This window comes from Saccopteryx leptura, chromosome 3, assembly GCF_036850995.1.
Source record: "Saccopteryx leptura isolate mSacLep1 chromosome 3, mSacLep1_pri_phased_curated, whole genome shotgun sequence".
Classification (NCBI taxonomy): Eukaryota; Metazoa; Chordata; class Mammalia; order Chiroptera; family Emballonuridae; genus Saccopteryx; species Saccopteryx leptura.
Window position 1 is genome coordinate 350,516,247 of NC_089505.1, and position 22,882 is coordinate 350,539,128.

A 22,882-nucleotide genomic window follows, 5' to 3' on the forward strand; every position below is an offset into this window, starting at 1 on the left:
TTTATGGCAGCATCATTCACAATAGTGAAGATCTGGAAACAAGTGTCCTTCAGTGGATAAGTGGATTAAAAAGCAGTGGTATATATACACAATGTAATACTATGAGGCCATGGAAAAGAAGAAAATCTTACCTTTTGTGAAAACATGGATGGAACTGGAAACTATTATGTTAGGTGAAAAAAACCAGGCACAAAAAGAAAAATATTATATGATCTCACTCATTTGAGGAATCCAATGAACAATGTGAACTGAGAACGGAATTGAGACAGAGAAGAGATCAAAGGGACCAGAGGAAAAGAGGACAGGGGAAAGGGGATGATAGGATGGGATAAACCTGAAGGGAAGGGGGAGGGCACCATGGGGAAGGAGACAAGGGAGATGTTGAGGGGAATATGGGGGAGGGGAGATGCATCAGAGCAACACTATAATCTATGTAAACACAATAAATAAAATCAATTAAAATTTTTTGAATCCATTTTAAAATAAAGCATGCTGTAAGCTGCTTTATAAGCTCACTGAGTTAGAATCTAATAAAGACCAATATTTTTTTTAACACATCTAAATGCATGTCATTCTGTCCTTTATGTTAGAGCTCTTCAATGAATTGATTGTTTTTCTTTAAGTTTTAACTGAAGTTAAATGCAAGTTCAAACTAATTGCAGAAACATGAATTTTAAAGATTGATTTTATTGAATCTGGGTAAGATCGAGATGTAGTTTCAAATAATAAATGAAACAAACAGTAGTACATTTTGATATGAATAAAGAAAATTAATTGTTCCTTAGAGGCCTGAAGGAACTAATGATGCTCTTTCTTAAGTTACTAAGTAATTTTGTATGTGACAATAGATTTTTGGATAGAGCTGAACTCAATCATTTGGCAAAAAAAAAAAAAAAATACTATAGCACAGTAGACTAGGCAATCTAAACAAATGTGATACAATCTTAGGAGATATTATTCACACTATAGTTGTTTCTGTTTCTTCCTGATTTATTTTCAATGAATGGCTAAATAAAAGAATTAATAACAGAATATAAATTTAAGGAGCAGTAGTCAGTACACTGTACCTTTCTACTAAAATTACTATGTTTTTATGATTCAACATTATTACATTCATCAAATGTTAAACCCTATTTCTAACATACATAAGATTAGCACCTATCCACTTAAGCGCTTGCTTTATTAACATCTTTTTTTGGTTAACATCTGTTTATTTTGGAATGCAAGGGATCATTCTGCAACATAAGCACTTTTATAATTTCAACTATGGGAAGTTTTGAGAAAGAGCACATTTACATAGCCTAAGAGAAGTGTGTGTCAGAAAGAAGGTCACACATTGAATTAAATATTGCTTAACTATTTAGATCAAAGGGAATTTTCCAGAAGCTTATGTATATGCACAATACTAATGAGGAGAGGGGAAAAAAAGAAGTACACAAGATCAGATATGTGGAAAGAAACTTCGCCAGTTCCTAGAGGGAGTGAGCTCCTTCATTGCAGATAGCTAAGCTGTGCTTGAATCACATCTGTCAGTTCCGTGATTAGAATTGCTTACTGAATAGATGATCTATTATCAGTGGGAAAAACCCCATACCTCTTTTTTTAAAATTAGTAGGTTGTATTTCTTAGAGTGGCTCACGTTCACAGAAACATTGAACAGAAAATACAGAGTTCTTATAAACAATCTGTCCTAACCTCTAAATAGCTTCCCTATTATTGACATCTGCATTGACATGGTATATGTTACTGTTGATGAAACAGTAATGATAGTGATTAACTAAAGTCCATAGTTTGCACTAGAATCAGTCTCTGTGCTGTCTAACCCTATTACTTTCACCATATATCTACCACTGTAGCATTATATAGGTAGTTTCACTGCCCTAAAAATCTGCTCCCTCAATTCACCCCTCAGCTCTCTTGTGCCAACCCCACCACCTTGTAATTGCTTACTTTTCTACTCTCCTTATAGTTTGACCAAATGACCTTTTCTTGAATGCTATGTTGCCTTTTGGTTTAAATACTACAGAGTAATTATATAGTAAGTTTTAGCAGGAATGCATACATGGAAGTGCAACTCATAAGTTTTTCATACAAAATGACCTATGGTGTGAACATTTTTTAAAAAAGGACTCAAGGCTGTATTATATGGTGTAGAGGCTGTGAAATAAAAATTTCCAGAGCTGGGAAATTCTGAAGTATCCAGAATTGAAGGTAAAAAAGAAATATTCTATAATCTCATTAGATTGTTATGATATGTAGCAGGTAAACTATCTAAAAGAAGTCTTGTTAAAGTAACTTTCTGAATACCTATACTTACCATTTCTCTCTTCTCCACACCACAATCTTGATCATAAGACATTTATTTACCCAAAAATTTCAAGGTATTGTTTAAATTGAAATGTTATAAATTCAAAGAAATGTCTCATTGAAAATGAATATACCTATGACACTAAACACAAACTTATTATTAACCTATATAGTAATTTTAAACATAATTATGTAAAACAGATTATACTTTATAAATATAGGGCTTCTGATATGTTTTTGTATTTCTATACTCCCTAAGAAAACTTTAAAACAGATGATGATTTAAAAAAAAGTATTGCTGTATAGGTTAGAGCTAGAGTCCACTAATTATGTTTTCCAAATTCTCAGAATCTTTTCTGAATTTGTTATGTAAGTCCTATATTCACCTTGGTCCAAGCTGGTACATTGCTTCCTTGTAGCAGGTCTAATTACCAGAACATATATTACTTAGAATAGGGGATGTGTTTTGGGAAGTGGAAGCTTGCATGGACTGTGTGAGTTATCACTGGGTGGCCCCTATGGAGATGATTTGGGTATTTTGCATCTCTTCAATTTTACTGAAGCCACAATGAGCTCCTGGCAGTTGTTTCTTCCAGCTACTCATATATATTTTACAGTAGTTGTCCCAAGTGACTTTGATGTTTCTGATGACTTGCAGTTAGTTCCTAATTATCAGTTGATGTTTACCTGCAGAATGCCAGACCTGTTCTCCTGTATGTGTCTTGCCAAGGCAAAAACCCTGAACCTTAGCTCTCACCACGATGCTTTCCCTAGTGTAGATGTGGGAGGTCCAGTGATACTACAGCTGAACCTGTTTGGAATGATGGCTCATACTATCCACTGCAGTACAAGTTAAATGAAAAGTAGAGACACTTGCAAAGTAAAGATTATGCAGTCAACTCAGGACATGCATTGGCTGGGAGTGTTTGCATATGACAGATTCCAGTCCCTGAGCTGGCTTGTGTCAGCTGCCACACATTCTAGCAGCCGTATCACATTGCCTCATGGATGCAATAATATAGAGAATGTAAACCAAATGTGAATACTAATATACTATAGTTATTTTTAGAAAAATATTTTGGAAAAGAGTAGCTTTAAAATTCCTCCATCTACATTGGGTGATATTAAGTGAGCTATATGTAAATCTGATTTGATCTTGCTCAAAAAAAGTCTGTAATATAGAAATTTCATAAGTCATAATGCCCAATATGCCTCCCTCCAAAATACTCAGAAAAGGCGTGGGACTTAATACACTGCCATGAGCAAAATAACAAAACATTAGATAAAGATTTATTTTCATTTTTTTCCTGATTAGGAGAATAAGAATTCTTCTCATTTGGGAGACTAGATATTTAAAGATATTTGATTCAGTTGCATGATGAGGGAAAAAGGAATCAACAGAGCTTAGCATTTTTCTAAAAAAGAAAACCAATAGTAAAGCTAATAGTAATTATAGTAACAACCATAAATATAACGATTCACATAACAAAAATAATAAACCAACTTTTATAGAGTGCCAGGTAATTCCTTTTAACTTCATTTAGTTCCCATTTTGTTCATCCGAAGCATGACATATTTATCCCCATTTTAAAACAGAATTGCAATCAATGTGCAAAAGAAACCTTTTGAGAATTTGATAAGTAAAATTGCAAGTACAGACATAAGAGAAATGGTGATCTCTTCAATAAATTGCGTTGGTAAAAATTATTATATCTTAGAAAGAAATACATGCCTACATCTCATTATATTACCCAAGAATTCAAGGTGAAGAATAATTTCTATAATTCTAAAAAAAAGAATAATAGTTATCATTTTAAATAGCTGGATAAGACATTCCAGAGCCATAAAGAAAATGATTGATATATTTTAGCTTAATAAAAAGCTGTAAAATGTAAAAGCTGTATTCCAAAATAAACTAAAACTGTGCTTCTGAGACGAGTGGCAGATCCAGATATACATCCGCAGCATATGCACCGTCAGAGTGTATATTCAGAGTAGTGTTCCCCAAAGTTCTAAGGAAAAGACAAACTAATACAATAGAATACTCAACAGATGATATAAATTGGCAGTTGTAGTATTTTAAAAGTGCTTAACCTTATGACTTTCAAATAAAAAATTATTTTAAAAATTATTTTAAAAATGAAAATGGATTTTTACCTACTGATTAGAATTACTAAATTAATTGATAACATCATGTGTTACTGAGGGTGTGTAAATAACAGATACTTTCATACTCATTTGTTGATGTATGAATTTAAAAAAAAATATCTGGGAAAGCAGTGTATTAACTTATCATCACAATATTTGTATATCTTATGACTCATTGTTTCTTATTTCTATGACTCTGTCTTGCAAAAATACATGCATATGACCATAAAATGAATGCGTATAATGAAGCTTTGCTTCATTCTTTTAAAAATAAAATAAGAAAACAGGTATCCATCAATGAAGAAAGGTTAAATAATTTTGATATAACCATACTATGTAGTATCATGCAGCTGTTAAGAAAAAATAAAATCAAATGAACTGATATTGAGAAATGTTGAAGATGTATTGCTAAAATTTAGTAGTAATTATAGGTCAATGCATACTATGGTGACACTTTTTTTTAATTTTTTTAATTTTAGAGAGGAGAGGGAGAGATAGAGAGAGAGAGAGAGAGAGAGGAGAGACAGAGAGAAAGAGAGTGGAGGAGGAGCTGGAAGCATCAACTCCCATATGTGCCTTGACCAGGCAAACCCAGGGTTTCGAACCAGCAACCTCAGCATTTCCAGGTCAATGCTTTATCCACTGCGCCACCACAGGTCAGGCGGTAACACTTTTTTAAAGGTGTGTATGTATAGCAATCTTTTCCTAAACTCGTAGGGAAGAAACCTTGAAAGGCACACTGTGTAGGCTATACTGGTTGGCTGACTCTATCAGTCTTCTGAACCTGCCATTCATATGTTTTGGCATTGGTTTTGTTTTTGTTCCAAGGGAAAGTCTTTTATTATTTAAGTTGAATATCTATGTAATTTATATTCCAAATATGGATATGTTTCAGAATGAGTGGGGGCACTATTAATAATTATGCATGGTAAAAGGCAACAAAGCATATCTCTTTCAGCAAGCCTTACTACTTCAAGCAATTTGTGACATACGGTGTCTCTATTCTTTCTGCCAGTCAGTGAATTCTATTCTTTCTCCACCATTTGTTTGGATACATGCACCGAATATGAAGAGTGAATTACAAAAACAAGACTTTTACAGGTACTACCACTTAAAACAAAACAGAACAAAACAAAACAAAACCTCCAAAACTTCCCCTTTCTTCTTTGAACCTAGAAGAGACACTTTTCTGTTCTTTTCTTTTTTTCTCCTCTTTTATTTTGTTTTTTTAATTAAGTGAGAGGAGGGGAGGGCAGAGACAAACTCCTGCATGCACCCCAACCAGGATCCACCAGCAAGGCCCCTGCAGGGCAATGCTCTGCCCATCTGGTGCATTGCTTTGTTGCTCAGCAACCAAACTATCCTTAGCATCTGAGGCAGAGGCTGTGGAGCCATCCTCAATGGATTGGGCCAACTCATTCTCATGGAGCCATGGCTGAGGGAGCGGGAGAGAGAGAATGAGAGAGAGAAAGAGAGAAGCAAGAGGGGGAAGGATAGAGAAGCAGATGGGCACTTCTCCTGTGTGCCCTGACCGGAAATTGGACCTGGGACTTCTGCATGCCAAGCTGACTCTCTACCACTGAGCACACCGGCAAAGGCCAAGACTCCTTTCCTTAATTTTGAAAACAGAGTTTGGCTTTCCAACAGCTATTCTGAGAGCAGTAGGAAAATCCTAGAGCTGCACACAAACCCTGTATGTCCCCTGAATTTGCTGAGGCTGTGGCAGACCATAGAGACAGAGGTAAATTAAACTGTTTCTAACATTGTTTTGGAGGCACTTAAATCATACTTCACATGCAGTTTTAGAATAGCATCTTACTTTCTCAGTTACATTAAAATGTTTTCTCTGCTTTGGTCAATTAGAGTTGGGTTTTGTCTTCTCTAACACATAGTACTAAAGAATACACGATCAGGATCATGATCAGTGATGTAACATCTCAAGTGGAGTCTGGAAATGGGACTACATGGAACCAAGGCAGAAAACTTTTATATTTTTGTATTCTATGTTTTTAATATTTTAAAATATTATAGCCATTTATAATGACAAATAAAAGCTTTTTAAATATTTTACATGGTATTTATGTTTAGGATGAAAATGATATATTTTGATATTGTGTTTTTCATGTTAGAAAAAATTACATATTATTATAGTTCTCTGATGAATCCCTCTCTATTTTGGAATATCGTAATAGAAACTGATTACTTTCTTTACTTGGCTTACAGTTAGTGAGTTGTCTTAGGTTATATTATTTTAATAATCATTTCCATTTCTTTTGTGAGTAATTATGTTTACACTCAGTAATATTTAACTCATGTTAATGCTCACTATAATTTTTTAAATCTATATTTTATATTAAAAGGCATAGTTCATTTTATTGGTTTCAGTACTTCTTTGTTTAATTTTTGCATTGATGTGTGTGTGTGAGAGAGAAGTGGAGAAGAAAGAAAAGTGAAAACAGAGAGAGAAAGAGAAAGAGAAAGAGAGAAGCATCAATGTGTTTCACTTAGTTGTTCTACTTAGTTGTGTACTCACTGACTGCATTTTGTACATGCCCTGATCTGACTGAGGGTCAAACCCACAACATCTGGTTTGCTGGATTAACACTTTATCCACTGAGCCACCAGGCAAGGGCCTAGTTCCAGTACATTTTTAAATAATTTTTTCAAAAGGACTTCATCTATTCTCTTGAAGCATACCCTATTTAATACTCTCATCTTTACATATAATAGAAAACTTGAGTTAGTATAGCTCTTTTAGTCATGGTTTTTTATTAAATCTTATGCCATTCATTGTTGAAGAAAAATAGACTAGTCTTCTAAATGTTTATTTAAAGCTTAAACTATGTCTTCTGTCTGTAGGTTTAAATTATAACTTGTCTTTAAATTTATAATTGAAAAAAAATAAAATAAAGCAGGATAGTATTTATTGTATACAATATCTTGACAAATGGCTATACAAGTCAGAAACATTATTTTACAAATTCTTCCAGGCATTATCTAATTAAGTATTATTAGGAATAAATGCATTTTAATGAATTTGTTTTTGGAGTGCTTTAAACCTTTAAGTGTAATTACTCATACTTAAAAATTAGAGATTTTTTTCTGACCATGGTTTTGAATATTGTTAATATTTAAATTTTAAAAATGCATTTCTTCAGTTTTTCTGCCTTTGCCCACCTCCACCTACTCCCCAACCCCTTTCCTTCTGGCTAACACCACACTGTTGTTTGTGTCTATGTGTTGTGCGTGTGTGTGTGTGTGTGTGTGTTTTGTTTAATTCTTTATCATATTTTATCCACCTCCCCTTAACCTCTTCCTTTTTGACAGCTGTCAGTCTGTTCCATGTGTCCATGCCTCTGTTTCTATTTTGTTCATGAGTTTACTTTGATCATTTAGATGCCACATATAAGTGAGATCATATGATGCTTGTCTTTCTCTGACTGGCTTAATTCGATGGGCGCAATATGCAATATGCAGACGATGTTTTGTTGAGTTGTACACTTGAAAACAATATGATTTTGTGAAACAATGCCACACAGTAAATTCAATAAAATAAAAAATAATGCATTTCTTTAGAACAACATAATTTTGAGCATCCATCTTTTTGTTCTTCATATCCCTCATCGTTTTCATTTCATTTATAGCTCCTCTGTTCTCTACATTTTGCAACATCTTATTAAATTTGTTTTACATATATCTGGTGGGGTATTTTACAAAAGAACCCCCACTTTCTCTTTTTTAAAATATTCATTATTATGCATTTAAAATATGCAATTGTCCAAGTCTTTATTCAATTATTTTATTTTAAATTTATCTCTTGTCACATTTCATCTTGTGATTTTTTTCTATTCATTTCTCTCTTTCATCTTTTCTGTTCCATTCTGCTTTAGTTTCAAACTAAATATATTTCTATTAGGACACTAAATCATTCCTTAAAATTTCTTTTACTTAATTAGAGAAAAACTTTAAGAATTTCTGCTATATATTTATGGTTGTAGTATAAAATTTCCTTCCTTGAATAGTACAATATTTTTGTTTGGTTCCCTAAAGTATTTTAATGACTGCTGATAGACATCCTTTGGTAACATCCTTTGGCCCTGCTCTGTATACTTAACACATGATGAACTTCTCCCTCTTTCCTGAATGGTGTTAATGCCTATAATTGTTAAACCAGTGTTCAATGTCTGAACTTCAGATGTGCATGTCTTCTAACACTGTTGATTGATTTTGTATTTGAAAATAAAAATCATAAACATAAAATAAACCATTGCAATCTGTAGCTTACCCTCAGAATTATTCTGCAAGTTATGTTTGTGCTTTAATTATAAGAATTTTACCACCTATGTGAGATATTTTATTGTTATTCCCTTGTGTCTACTTTCGTATGAAATTGAGATTCTCTTTAGAGAATATATTATCTAGGTGTTCTAGTCTTCATCCTGTTATATCTAAAGTTTTGATAGCAAAAAGAGTACATATTGCCAATGGCTACTTGAAAACGAAGCATCCTTACTGGAATAAGGATAACTCTAAGATTTTTCCCACAAGGTAATAGAAAGAAAAGAGACAAATTCTCCTTCATATCAACTTCTCTGCCAGGATATTTGCTTTATTCCATGCCATATGGCACAATGAATGATCTATTGCTTCTTTTGGTCAAGTTCCAATGCCCTGTATTAAGTATATTTTGTCATTCCAGATGGATATAATCATGTAATGTCTCTCAACCAAATATTGCATTATGTGTTCTTTCCCTTATTCTCTGAATTCATAGTACTGTTGGAAGTTGGAGAGGCTGTATCAGATGCTATATTTAAAATAAATTATTATTTTCTTAGCATATTTTAACATTTCTGGAAAAGGCTTGCTTTCTAAGAAAAGATCTAAGGGAAATACATGTTGTCAATCTGTTTGTAAGTGATGGGATTGTGATTGACTTGTGTTTCAAGTGCCACAATTTCTATTTTTAATTTAAAAATTGAAGTCAGTTGCAGCCTTCTATTTTTTGTATGTGCTTCTCATGTCTATTGTAAAGAAAGCATGGCATAAATATGAATACATTTAGTTTTGGGAACTGTCAATGAAAGCTGAAACAAACCCTATTATGTATCTTGTGTTTACTTGGCTTATATGACAGTTATTGATGGAGGAGGAAGTTCTGCATTATATATAATCTCAAAAATTATTCCTCTAATGGCAGCCCAAATGCATACTTTTGGTCTGAACTCTTGTTCTAACTTTCAAGGTGATGACCTCTGACATGGTGGATGATGCTTGTCATTGCTGCTTCTGTGGTAGTATATAAAGATTTTTAAAGAGCATAAAATAAAAGGAGTGAGAATTGAAGCATTCTGTAATTACCTTCAGAAGGCAGCCAAGTTGGATAATTATGCCATGTGCATGGAAGGATTATGTTGACCACCATTTTAAAGGATTTTAGAAACACAAGGTTATTTAACAATGGAACAATCATCTGTATTATTAGTGGACAAAGACTTTATTTTTAATCAATTTCAGCCATACCTGGTCATAGAACTAATGATCCTAAGTTACTTCACTTAGAAATGCTCTAGGCTATGTTTATGGTGTTGATATCAGCAAGCTAAATCTTTCCTTGCAAAACCTGAAGTTATTTATGCTGCTTGTAAAAAATTTAAAAAGTCTATACAGGTTATATTCTGAGCCTATGACTATCACAAAATACCAATTTTTTTCAGTTGTAAAAATATTGCCATTTCATTCAGTCAATTTTCTACTTTTAAAATGAGAAGGCGCCAGACTTCTTGAAAGAAGCCAAGACATAGCCTGACCTGCTAACTTATTCATGGAGGCACAAATTATTGAAGCATCAACCTAGGGCAAGACTGGAGTAGACCTACTTGCTTTGGATGGAGAGAAGAAGTAGATATATCAATACAATAAAATACTTGTGAAGCATATTTTCTGACATTTTGATCTCTCTTCTGAGCTAAAAACATAGGTGTCTATGCCAATAAAACATAAAACCACCTTTGAAAGGAGGAGTGCTTAAAAAGAAAGGCATGTGTGTGGAATATCAAGATAGTAGATGAGGATAAAGTTAATAATTTACATTGAGTATTTTAAAAGGAGATGCAATTGGTAAAGGAGATAAAAAAGGGATGACTATCAGAACACTAGTGTTACAGAAGCTACAACGCAAACAAAAAAGTGAAAAATGTGCCCTTGGATATATCTACTTGAAAGTCAGCAATGATCATGGTAGTAGAAGCTTCATTAAAAATGTGAGTTCAGAACTCAGGAAAAATAAAAGAGGTCACAGGGGTTAAAAATTTGTAAATACTACTAATATTAAATAATTCAGAAGGGAATTAGTTTAATATATAAATATATAATCTGTACAACTACCAAATAGATAATAATTTTTCAAACAGTTGAGAAATAAACATGTTTTTGATGATGTAAAGGGATTTCATAAGATACTACATTCTTTATAAAGCTAACTAAAAGTATTTAGTAAAGAATAAACTATTGATAATGCACGAGAAAGACTAACAAAAGCTTATTCCTTGAGAAAGATTTAGAGTGTATTAACATGTTTTTTTAGCTGTAATTTCTTTGACTTTTCCAGATGTGTTTCTATAAACTTAAATGCCTTTCTTTTTTTCTTTTTCTAAGTTCTTACAGTGGCAATCATCCCTGGGTGAGACACACACACTTGCGCATACCCTAGATACATGTGCACACAAGCACAAGCTAAATAAGCAACACACTGACAAATGACATGCAATTGCTTACTATATTCTATATACATTAATCTCACCATTTTATGTTGCTTGTTTTATTACTTCAAAAGGGAATATTCAGGGTTACTTCATCCTTAATCGTATTTTATCAAGCTAATATGAATAAACATTTTAGGCTTAGTTTAATGATTAAAAAACAAACAAAGCATTCAATCCCTCTGATTGAGGGGAAGAAAAGATGAAGACAAAACTAATGGACACTGATACCAGTGTGGTGATCATAGGGATTAGGGGAGGAAGGCATATGGAGGATAAATGGTGATGGACAGAGGTTTGACATGGGGGGGGGCGGTTAACACATAATACTGTTACAAAGATGTGTTATAGATTTGGTACCTGAAACATCTATAATTATGTTAACCAGCGTCACTCCAATAAAATCAATTTAAACACCCAAAAACTACAGAACTTTCAAATTTCTCTATCACAATACAGTACATGCATAAGAATAAAAAGATGACCAAAATATTGCTTGAAACAATACAAAAAAAATAACGCAAAATAGTACACTATTATTCTATTTTCCATCAATGGTTAATATAGAAAATTTAAAGAATAATGACTTTAATATTTTAGTTCTACAAAAAAATTAATTTTGTTTAAGTGATCAAAATACATAGGTACTTTAAAGAAGAAATTTTAGCAGATTGTCAAGAAGACTCAAATGTATTTTGTATGTCTTAGAGTTGTGTTAGTAAAATAGATGGTACATAGCCTGACCTGTGGTGGCGCAGTATATAAAGCGTCGACCTGGAATGCTGAGGTTGCCAGTTCAAAACCCTGGGTTTGCCAGGTCAAGGCACATATGGGAGTTGATGCTTCTTGATCCTCCCCCCCTTGTGTCTCCCTTTTCTCTCTCTCTCTCTCTGTCTCTCTCTCTGTCTCTCTCTGTCTTTCCTCTCTCAAATGAATAAATAAGATCTTTAAAAAAATAAAATAAAATAAAATAAAGTAAAATAGATGATGCGTAAAATTAATGGTTGTATTTTGTACTAAATATTGCCTAGAATATACTATGGAGCAGGGAAAATAAAATTAAAAATATGTCTGATCTTCTTGATTTCTATATTGGCCTTGTATAAACTAAATTGTGACACTGGCAAAGTATTTTTAAATACTTTGCTTTAATATACTTATCTTTAAAATAAAAACAAAAATCTTCCCTCAGTTTTTTATGGAAAAAATATTTTAAAATCTAAACAAAATTATACAATATAGAATATTATTATAATCAGCAGTCTTCTTTTACATGAGATATATATATATATATATATATATATATATATATATATATATATACTTGTTTCTTCTATACTATGTTTATTATTATTAATTTCTCTTAAGTGAGAAGTGGGGAGGCAGAGAGACAGACTCCTGCATGTGCACAGACGGGGATTTACCAGCAAGCCCCTTACTGGGGATGTTCTGCCCATCTGGGACCATAGCTCTGTTGCTTAGCAACTGAACTGTCTTAGTGCCTGAGGCAAGGCCATCGGGCCATCGTCAGTGCCCCGGGCCAACTTGCCCCAACCGAGCCATGGCTGTGGGAGGAGAAAAGAGAAATAGAGTGAGAGAAGGGAGAAGGGAGAAGGGGAGTGGAGAAGAAGCAGATGGTCACTTCTTCTGTATGCCCTAACCAGAAATCAAACTCAAGATATCCACACACCAGGTGGACGCTCTACCACTGTGCCAACTGATCAGGGCCTGTTTGTTATAATAGTGTGTAAATCTTTCTATCTTACACACCTTCTAATGATGAGTTGATAAGATATTGAGAAAAAATATTGTATTTCACTTTCCTAAATCACAATATTTAATGAGTGAGTTGGACTTACCACTTTACTAATTAAATTAGTTTACTTTAAATAAGCAAGTACAGTTGTCAATTTTATTGTTTTCCTGTATTATGATGATGATTTCCTCCATAAAATTGTTACTTTTTAATTTGTAAGATTTAGAGTAACTATGTTTCTAAAGTTGGTTTACATTTATTACTGTGATATATCACTTAAAATAATTGTTGTTAAGAAAATATGAAATTTTAGAAGCACAGAAAATTAAAAATTTATCTCTGGAGGAAATCCTGAAAACTAATAAAATACAAATTCTGGACTCTAAAGATAAAAAATACCTTATTTATGTAATATATAATTCAATATTAGAAATATTTGATTGTTTTTTACCACTGGATTAAAGTCTAAACACATAAGATGAGATTCACATACATTTGACATTATGGGAGAAAATAAAAACACTTAACAGCCTTTAAACTGTAACTTTATCATTTTTGCCAAATAAAATATGTATAATTAGATTTCATATACCATTATTCCACATAAGCATCTCTTAGAAAATTCATCTCTTTTAAAATCTATTTGTTATATTACTTTTTCAAAAATCATTAAGAGTTGAGTTAAAATATAAGATATTACGAATGGGAGTGAAAATATAATTTGGAACTTTATGTGAAAAGTTTTAAAATTGTCTCACCAATTCCATTATAATTTACATGGTTGTGATAATTTTCCACATTTTCTCTGTGCCTCATGCAAGTGTTATTTGCTGTTATCAGGTATGTACTTGATATTTTCATATATTCTCTATTGTGTACTTAATTCTGATGTGTCCCTGACAAAATTTTTCACGTGAAATAGAATTTAGATTTTACTAAGAGCTACAGTATTAATTTTAATCTCTACAAGATTAATTTTATTTGTTGGAAAAGAACATTAAATTTATTAGGCCAGTTAAGAAATGTCAAATAGTACCATGTATATAGTACTTGTATACTGTTATTGAAGCATTGATTTATTGTAATAACTCATCAAATAAGGTTTTAGGAATATACACTGTATAATGTTGTTTCTCTGTAGCTTGCCTAACCACTCAGACCTAAATTATAAATATAAAAGATACGGTTTTTTTTTTAAAAAAAATCCTTAAGTAAATTACATTCAGTGTTATCTCAGAAGATATTAACAATGACCTTGATGTAGCAGGAAAATTGATTCATATTCTAAAAGTGTAATATTCTCATGATGCTTCATTTTCCCTTCCCACAAGGAGAATAGAGCTCAACCAATTTGAGGAAATCATGAAAATGCTTTGAGGGTAGTCTATAGGTTTGAATAAATGTCATCAGGTCACTCCTAGATCCTCTATTAATGTCTATCAAGGAAGTGTCAAAGTTGGGTTTCCAGTATACTTAACCCATAAAATTTCTCTACACTTCTGTGCTTTGTATTGCCTTCATGCTTATAAATATCAATGCTATCATATTTTCTAATCATGACATTGTTTAATTATTGGGTTTTTTGTTAGATTTTGGTAGTAAAACTCTTCTGCTTATTACTGTTTCACCTTCCAGATCATCAAAGAATTACCCATCATGAAACAATATCCAAATAGGTAAACATAGTATTTTATGATTGGAGAAGCATCTTACAACCCCTAAGACATGGATTCTCTAGTAGAATATATCTGAAAATTGAGAGTTAAGTTCCAGATTAGGATGGAGTGGCACGAAAGTGTCAGAAGTTCAGCACATGTGATTCTCAGAGAAACTGGTGGAAATTTTTAAAAAAGCAAATCAAAGCAATCATTTAAAGTCTCTAGAAATAGCCCCAAGAACTTATAGTCACTGAAGAAATATTTATATAAGACAGTCTACTAAAACTTGGTAAGAACTGTGAAATTCTATAGAATTCGAGTCAATACCTGTATCCTCATCCTTTCCCAGGGAGATAGAAATTCTATTTTAGAGGACAGCTAAGGACAGCTTCTCAACCTCAGCTTCCAGTTCCCAGTCAGAGGCGGTCTCCCTAATAGGGTGGGACACAAGCATTTCACATATTATCCACAGCTTTCAATAAAATCCATTGGAGTGCATCAGAGAGGTGGGGACTTTATTCTTTCTCAGAGCCTCCAATCATGGGACAGAGGCTCTACTTACCTGTAAAGTCACTGACAATTCTGGGGGCCATTAATTCTTTCCTTTGATTTGTGGATTGGGAGTTTCACACCAAGAGAGCAAAGAAAAGAGGCCTTTGGCTCTTTGCACCACCAACCACTGAGTACCGAGCTCTTAAAGAAATGTGTCACTCAATTAGAAGCAAATCATTGTCCCCACCACCACAGCAGACCTGAGACTGAGAATTTTCCCTGGGAGAGTAGCAGACTGTGGAACAAAAACAGTCTCTCTCCTGTTAAAAAATGACTTCACTTGCAAGAGTGTGGAAAGTTAAACATAAGGGTACTCCCAAGTGCAGTAAAAGTTGTGATGAAAGATAACTAGGAAATGATTGACAGATTTATTAATTGCATAGGCTAAACTGCAGGCTTTCACTACCTTAAATTACATGAGTCCAACATACTCTGTGTCATCCCACTTTTTCAAAGGGTGTAATGGATGTGTCATAATCTCATAAGCACTGTACTACATACAAGAATCTTCAGCCCACTCTGACTCCTATACTAAGATAATTTTCAAAGCATATGAGATATTTTCCAATGAGATATATTTCGCCACTAACTGTAAACTAATCTATAAAAATTATAAATATACCGTGCTTACAATATAGACTGTTCTAGGAGAATATATGTATATATACTATATTTATGTGCATATAAAATATATGTTAAATCATTTTATAGGAAGGTTATGAGATGTACTATTATTAAAGATGAGAAAATTGAATCATGGAGAAGTTAAATAAATTATTTAGCCCCACATTACTAGGAAGTGGTATAGTTAACTTTAGCTACAGAAAACTCCTTTAGCAAATTGTATAAAAACAACAGTACCACAGTGTGCTTCAGAGCTATTGTTTGAAGGAAGCAATATAGCAGAGAACTATTCCGGCCTTAATCACGTGGTTATAAGCACAAATATAAAAACAGATGAAGAATTCCACTTACATTCATCTTTATATCAATACATATACAGCTGCCTCTCCTACTGAATATTTCCTCCATGTCTGAAATGCAAAGTATCCTAAAATGTGATAATTAATTCCCCCTATAAGCATGTATATCTTTCATGTTACCTTCTTTTCTTTCTGTGAATGGTGTCATCATCCAACTGACTGCCTAAGTCAAAATCCTTAGTGTTTTTTGTTTAATCCCATGTCTACTTCAAACAATTCACCCAGCAGTCAAAGGATCCTGCCACTAACATTTCTTTTATATCCAATCCTTTTTTAAATTAATTGCCAATTTCAATTACTCATTATCATTTACCTAAGTAACTACAAACATCTTCTACCCCATCATCTATGACTCTATAGTTCATCCTTCAATCAGGTCATAAAATCTTTTGCTTAAAACCTTATTCTGTTTGGATTACCAGTTTATAACTAGACAGAATACAATAAAATACAAATTATTAGTACTTTGTACATCATAATTGTGTATGGACTTTTAGCCTATACTTTGTAATATACCTTCAATATGCCATGTCCTCTTTTATGAATTACTATATGGGTATATCTGAGTTGGACATATTCTTCCTGATCTCCCAACATATCTTCAAATTTAATGTCAAATTCAAAAGCTATTTCCTTTTCTAAAAGTCTCAATGTTTCTTCTAAATAAACATTTTTCTCCCACTTAACCCCCATCATATTTTGCTAATGATATTGTCCTGATTAGTTAACTACATAGGCCTCCAAATTTTAAGTTCTTCACATGCCTGAAATAATTTCTATAATTTTCAATGCCCAAGCCTACATAAAAGCTTGGAAAATTATAGAGTTTTTTAACCAATGTATACATATCCATAGACAAACTTGCAATTGTCAATAGTTTTGATAAGTTCTTGTAAAGTCTGTTATGTAGTTTTCTTTTTTTTTAGACTTTATTTATTCACTTTCAGAGAGAGAAGAGAGAAAGAGAGAAAGAAAAGGAGGTGGGGAGGAGCAGCAGGCATCAACTCCAATATGTCCCATGACCAGGCAAGCCCAGGGTTTCAAACTGGCGACCTCAGCATTCCAGGTTGACGCTTTATCCACTGCACACCGCAGGTCAGGCTATTTTTATATTGTATTTTAAAATAATTAAGTAAACGTGAAGTTTAGTCTTCTTTAAAATTCTATACACATTTTATTCTACATAGTAAATTAGAGTAATTACCTATCATTAGAAATTAATAGAAATGCTTGAGCTCTAAGTTAAAATTCTACTAATCTTATTTTTTATTTTTTTCCTTGACTTAATACTCTCTTAGAATTTTCTTAAAAAGTTAAGAAATATGATTCGAACAAGCTCACATATTTCCTATTTCCACATTTGGTGGGATTTTTAAAAATCTCAACTGAAATGAAGTATATATCAGTACTAATAATATTTAATAAATTCTTTTTCTATCTGGGCCAGAAGCCAGTACTAACAGTTTTTAAATTTCTTTGGAAGGTGTTTCTCAATGAAGTTTTAACTATCATTCTCTCTTTATCATTATTATTATAAATTAATTGCTACTGGCAGTGAGAGCTTTTAAGGTCATTTCGTAGGGAAAAAATAAATTGTTCTGTCACTAATGTTCAAAGTACTTTTCTCTTTCTTATTTCATAAAACCATGATTGCATTTTCCTATAAAACCAACAGAGATGTCTTACAGTAGATAAAAACCAGCCATGAATCTTAACACATAGTTAATAATATTTCATTGAACAAACATTAAGTGTTACAGATAAAAATATTTCCCCACCAATTATTACACTGACAAGTCCCCCCCTCTTTTCTCTTCTTTCTGTCTTTTTTATTTAATTTATTATAATTTCTGAGGACAAGATCATATTACGATGATCTTCCAGTTCACTAAATAGTTTTATACTTTGTAAACATTATTTTTCTACTACTGCTCTTACCTTGTAGATGTTATATGAATCATTTCATCAAAATGATGTGTAATTCATATAAAATAAAATAAAAATGCATGTGTGTGTCTAGTCTGTAGCATTGTCACAACACCTAATTTATACATGTAATAAACTAATAAAATTTATGATGTGTCTATATCTACACTGTTGTTTTTATAAGTATGATAACAATAAAAAATTGGGAGAACATATACAGAAGTACCCCACCTAGGATAAATTTATCTAAGAACAGAAATGCATTAATCATTGTATTTATTCAATAATTATATACTTTTCATGTTTTTATGAATAAGATTGTTTTTGAATAGTGTTACTTTTCCTTTATATCTAAGAATTTTTAAAGTATTTGTATTAAAAACCATTTTAAATTGACACTTTGATATATCGTAACAGTAAATGGCAAGTAAGAGAATGTAAACTATTATGTTCAAAGGAAAAAAAATTATGTCCTTACTTTATAATCCAGAGGTTCTTTAGAAAATTAACTGTGACTTTTTTTAGTATATAAAAACTCTTAAGTCACAAGCAAACTACCAAAAACTCATTTATTAATTAAAAGTTATCTTTGTTACCATTTTATGTGGATATAAATATTTTATAATAATGCTTTCAATATACATTTTCAACAATAATCAGGCTGTAAATATGTGGTTTTAAAAATCATTATCAGTGTTATCCTTCTATGTATTCATTCTACCTTCTGCTATTTCTTTCACAGTAATAGTATACTTATGCAGACAAATATAAACAGCAAGCTAAAATAATCAGAATTTTCTCTAGAATAGACAGCCTCCTAATAGTCCTTTGTTATGCCCAAATTTGACTCGAAATGTTCATATCATGTAACTCTGTTCTATTTTGGGTGGTATTCATTATTTTTAAATAGAGATCAGCCAACTATTCTTGGTGTGGTTTTGAAAACAAAAATCATGCCTGGTGTAAAAAAAAGAAATAGGCCCTGGCCGGTTGGCTCAGTGGTAGAGCATCGGCCTGGCGTGCGGGAGTCCCAGGTTTGATTCCCGGCCAGGGCACACAGGAGAAGCGCCCATCTGCTTCTCCACCCCTCCCCCTCTCCTTCCTCTCTGTCTCTCTCTTCCCCTCCTGCAGCCAAGGCTCCACTGAAGTAAAGATGGCCCGGGCGCTGAGGATGGCTCTGTGGCCTCTGCCTCAGGTGCTAGAATGGCTCTGATTGCAACAGAGCGACGCCCCAAGATGGGCAGAGCATCGCCCTCTGGTGGGCCTGCCGGGTGGATCCCGGTCAGGCGCATGCAGGAGTCTGTCTGACTGCCTCCCCGTTTCCAACTTCAGAGAAATATAAAAAAAAAATAATAATAAAAATAATAAAATAATAATAATGTAAACAGGTGGGAGGGTAAACTTGATGCATCCACAGTATGAGAAAAGAAATGTGCTTAGTCAGGATTGAACAAATGGAACTGGGCTGCCCAGTAGCAACAGGAAATCACAAAGCAAAATGAGAAATAAAGCCACAGTTCAAGGGAGGAAGTCAGATGAATGATTTAAAATTTCTTCATGTAGAGGCTACTCTAAGTTTTTTTTATTTTATTTTACATGTGTTAATTTTTCAATACATTGACATGCGATATTATGTAAGTGTCAGGTGTACAACATAGTGATTAGACATTTATATAACTTGCAAAGTCATCACCCTGATAAATCTAATAAACAGCGAACACCATGCATAGTTGTTATAATGTTACCAACTGTTTTCCCTATGCTGTACTTTACATCTCAGAGACAATTTTTATAATGGGAAACTTGTGCATCTTCATTTCTTCATTTCCCCTATTCCTTTGACTTTTCTCCCATCTAGCCATCACCAAAATGTACTCTGTATCTAGGAGTCTGTTTCTGTTTTGCTTGTTCATTTATTTATTTACTTTTTTTTTATTCATACGGTATTTGTTTTTAAGACTAATTTTAATGATCATAGATGAATAAATAACACCAAATACATTGTGGATATGTATTAGTACCAGTATCTTGGTGGTGACTTGATGAGTATTTTCTTAAGTCTTCCTCGTCATTTATCCTTCTGTATCTTCCTGAAGAGTATAAAGAGAAAGCCCTCTATATTGAGGGTCTCCATGTCCAGGAAGAATGCATGATCTTACTGAGAAGACAACTTTTCAATACAGGAGTAGAGGAATATTAAAAAGAGAACACATTCAAATTCACATTGTGTAACTCTTATTGTAAATGCAGTTTGAATTAAGAGAAGAAAAAGTTTGATGTTGGAATTGAGGAGAGGCTCTGAACACTCCCTGAAATTTGAATGTTAGAAAAGAAGGAGGTGGATAGCATAAGTAGGATGAGTAATTTAAGACAACTGTCTATTATTTCAATTGAGTGACTTACCGTGTTCCTTTGTATTAGTTTTCTATTGCTTCCAAAGCAGATGACCACACATTAAGCATCCTTAAATAACTCAAATTACCTCGCTGTCACCCAGTCCAGGTGGTCACAGTTAATTTCTCTGCTTCATGTCTTCCAAGGTCAAACTGAAAGCATTGACTACCGGGGGTCTCATCTGGATGCTCCTGGAGAGCACCTCTTCCCCGTGTTTGGTAGAGTCCAGTTCCTGTTGTAGGGCTGAGGTCGCTCTTCCTTGCTGACTGTTGTACAGAAGCCTCTCTGAGCTCCTCCATATTCCCTGCATTTCTTGCTTCATAGCTCCATTCACCTTCATAGCCAGCAATGGAAGCTCGATTTATCACACTTGAATCTCTCTGACCTCCCATCCTGGTACCAGCCTGAGAACATTCAATGCTTTCAAAGGGTTCACGTGATTATATTGGACCCAAGTAGATAATCCAGAATAATCTATTTTAACCTTCATAAATGAAGTAGATTCGCAAAGTGACTTTGCCATGTAACCTAACCTATACACAAGCGAGGAGAATTGAGGGGGACTTTTATTATTATTTGATAATGTGCTAATAGGACTTCCAACACCTCAATATTTGCTTGAGGATATTTTTTGCCTTCCCAAATCTGTTCAATTAGGTGCAGTCTGGACAGGAAGGGCCAGAGAGTTAAAACTCAGGAGGGGCATAGTGGCCTTCAACTAATAAACAAAGAAATTAGTGAATTAAAAAAAACCAAAAACTTCCTAATATATCTGATGGGCAACTAGTAACAGATGCGTTTTACATTATATCCCAGAGTTCCCCGGCAAGACTAAGACCCAGCTGTCAACAATAGTCACCTATTTAAAAATGCAACCTTTTTTACCATCTTCTTTTACTTCCCTATTCCTTAGCAATGTTTCTTAGGATTAAATCCACAATAAATTACTTACACTTACATCACTGACCCAGCATGCACCTTTCTTTGGATTTCTTAAATTAAGACAGGTAAAATAATCATTTCTTACTTTTGCTCGCTGTTTTATGTTCAGAATGTGTTTAGCATACAAACAGTAAGTAACAATTGAAGCACACTTTAATATTTAGAAACATCTATTCCCATCTATTGCTTTAGTTAATACAATAATTTTCATAGATGGGAATTTTTTAATAGCTCATTTTAGAGATGAAGAAAATAAAATTACAGAGGTTGGGTAACTGATGACAGTCATGGATTATAAATGATGTAAATTATGTAGAAGAATCGCAACTCAGATCCACTGACATAAAATCTTGTATCTTTCCTCTATTTTACCTTATTATGTGCATGGATATTTATTTATAGAGGATTTATATAATTTGTTTAAGGTCACCAAGCCAAAGATCACGCCTAGAATGTCTGTGTTCTTACCCCTAATTGTGTCCTTTGCACTGTATTGCAAGACAATAATGTTTACGCAAACTAAGGCCAATAGAGTAAATGTTTTTAGTATTAACCAAAAGGTTTGGAAATAACCTTGAAAGCAATTAAATTGCATGAAAGGTTTCTGGAAAATGTTATTTTATATTGACTTATTTGATTGCTTTTGGCCAAAAGTCTGGCAAAGAGTGTTTTAAGAAAATTAATCTTCCAAATGTATGCAGAATGTTTTGGAAGCATAAAAGAGTGAGGTCAGAGAATGTAAAGGAGAAGTTATTTTATCCCGGCACCTGGTGATAAGGACCTGAAATAGGCAGTGAGACTAGAAATGAATAAATACCGGAGACAATTACGGAAGAGATATTAGAAGGGAGAAAATGATTACAAGAGTGATATGATACTTTGTTAAAATCACATTACAGCTGTATTTTTTCTTCTTTAAAATATAGAAAAGTATTTGTTTGCCTGTGAAAATATATATGAGTGTGTTTGTGTGTGTGTCTGTGTGTAAAATCTACAGTAGAAAATTTAAAGAACTTACTCAATTTTTTTGATTATATGTGTATCACATACCAATCTATCATCCAACAATTATTTTTTTCATACATATAAAGGTCTAGAGATTCATTTCCTGAAAGGAAACAGGATTATAAGTAATTTTTTATAAACCTGTTGACTAGTAAAATTATTAATACACTATCAGGGCTAGTTATTTACTTGGAATGAAGAAAATTCCAAGTTATATGGTATTACCTCATTCCCTATTAAGGCCCAGAGACCCCTAAGTGCCAGATTCTTTAGTCTGTATGAAAGATGCCACGTTAGCAGCCTTTGTTTTATATATAGTTTGTAACTACATACTTTTGTATATAGTATATAATTTTGAATGTAGTCATGCCAGACTATATAACTCCCTATACTTCATCATAAGTATTACCCTAATATTTACATAATAAAAAAGAAATGACTTAATACATT

The 22,882-nt window shown here is 33.1% G+C and overlaps 1 pseudogene; it reads right to left on the reverse strand.

Annotated features, from left to right (window-relative positions):
- LOC136398581 (nascent polypeptide-associated complex subunit alpha-like) overlaps positions 1 to 20,877 on the reverse strand; it is a 65,873-nt pseudogene extending 44,996 nt beyond the window's left edge.
- Positions 20,878 to 22,882: the final 2,005 nt, after the last annotated feature.